This window comes from Scophthalmus maximus, chromosome 16 (genome assembly GCF_022379125.1).
Source record: "Scophthalmus maximus strain ysfricsl-2021 chromosome 16, ASM2237912v1, whole genome shotgun sequence".
In the NCBI taxonomy this organism is placed as follows: Eukaryota; Metazoa; Chordata; class Actinopteri; order Pleuronectiformes; family Scophthalmidae; genus Scophthalmus; species Scophthalmus maximus.
The window spans coordinates 20,418,361-20,420,000 of record NC_061530.1 but is presented as its reverse complement, the minus strand read 5'-3'; the positions used below and the strand labels follow the sequence as shown (position 1 = coordinate 20,420,000).

The 1,640-nt window shown below is 38.8% G+C and overlaps 1 protein-coding gene across 4 annotated transcripts in view; it reads left to right on the top strand.

The window, feature by feature from the left end:
• The window catches only part of baiap2b (BAR/IMD domain containing adaptor protein 2b), a 49,451-nt gene extending 48,539 nt beyond the window's left edge, over positions 1-912 (top strand). For all 4 annotated transcript variants that reach the window (XM_047327612.1, XM_035612130.2, XM_035612127.2 and 1 more), the window contains one exon: positions 1-912. This exon is cut by the window's left edge and continues 489 nt beyond it. The gene's annotated coding sequence lies outside the window, so the exon portion shown is untranslated.
• The last annotated feature ends 728 nt before the right edge of the window (positions 913-1,640 follow it).

The following is a 1,640-nucleotide window of genomic DNA, read 5'->3' as shown; positions in this document are numbered from 1 at the left end:
GAGATGAAATTGAAACGCACCAGAGAAGAAACAAAACAGAAAATCAGCGCGTGTGGAGTCTCCGGAGCGATGGCATCAACTCATAGTTCAGTCCCGTAGCTTCACCCACAACAAATCCTGCATTCTGAAATATTATAAGTCACAAGCACCTGCAGAAATCTCATTGATTCGTGTTTGATTCACGTTGTTCTTTGTGAACGAGCATCTGTTGAAGTTCTTCACGTTAGTGCGACGTTTCTTTAACAGAGAAATATTCAATGATACGATCGACAGATGAGACACTTTGTGATTATTGTCTTTTTTTGATCACGTATGAGAAAACTGGACTGTGACGAGAGAGAAAATCAAGGTTAGACTAATACAGTTCGTTATGACGCTGACCTCATATTGTTCTTTATTAAAAATCAAAGTAATTTTCTTTCTTTATTTGCACCAGTTTCTGAAGTTGTCTTTCCTGGAGACGTGGAGTTACTGTGGAGAATCCTCAGTTCTCACTGATAACACCTTCTAATGAAAACTCTAGTCCCTGAGGTCTTTGAATTAAATCCTGTCAAATGTAATTATTATTACACTTTGAGAACCACAGATGAATTTGCATTCACCTTAATCGCTGCAGGGGCGGAGCTACAGGGGAAGTCAGAGCCGTGCAGTTCGTCTCAGCACCTGGACACTTCGCTAATATAGGTGAGTGAGGAAGAAGTCGATTTTAATTCTTCCTCCATTATGTTTCGTTAAACGTACAGCTGAGTTCCAAGAGTTTAACCTGTGGCGGAGAATCATCTGTCAGAGACATGAATCCATAAATGTTGCTCTTGAAACGGACGAGACTCGACACTGAATCTTTCTCTTTTTTTTGTGATGTAATAGCAAACAATTTAATTCTGAGAATAAAGAATCAAGTATTTACCCACAGTGCACTGGGTGTGTCTTGTATGTACAGTACAGCAGAGAAGAAACACACAGTACAGTAGTTTTTTTGCATCGCATTTTAAATTTGTAAGTAACGTTTAAATGATTCCCGGTTGAAATAAAAATGAACCAAAGCCCATTAGATCATTTAAGTTGTGTAAAACAGACTTTATTCATATTCGATAGAAGGTACGGAAAGTGACGATGTGGCCGGGTCAGCGTGACAGTTTCCCAAAACCAAAACTTGTTTTAAATTACGATAAAAGGCAAAAGCTGTCGTCGTCCACAACACGACTGTCCTGTACTGTACTGCACTGTACTGTACTTTACTGTACTTTACTGTAAGGTACTGTAGTGTTCTGTACTTTACTGTACTGGTCTGTACTGTACTTTACTGTAAGGTACTGTAGTGTACTGTACTGTTCTGTACTTTACTGTACTGGTCTGTACTGTACTTTACTGTAAGGTACTGTACTGGTCTGTACGGTACTTTACTGTACTGGTCTGTACTGTACTTTACTGTAAGGTACTGGTCTGTACTTTGCTTTACTGTACTGTTCTGTACTTTACTGTACTGTTCTGTACTGTACTGTTATGTAATGTACTGTACTGGTCTGTACTGTACTATACTGTACTGTACTGTACTTTACTGTTCTGTAATGTACTGTACTGTACTGGTCTGTACTGTTATGTACTATACTGTACTGTACTTTACTGTAATGTTCTGTACT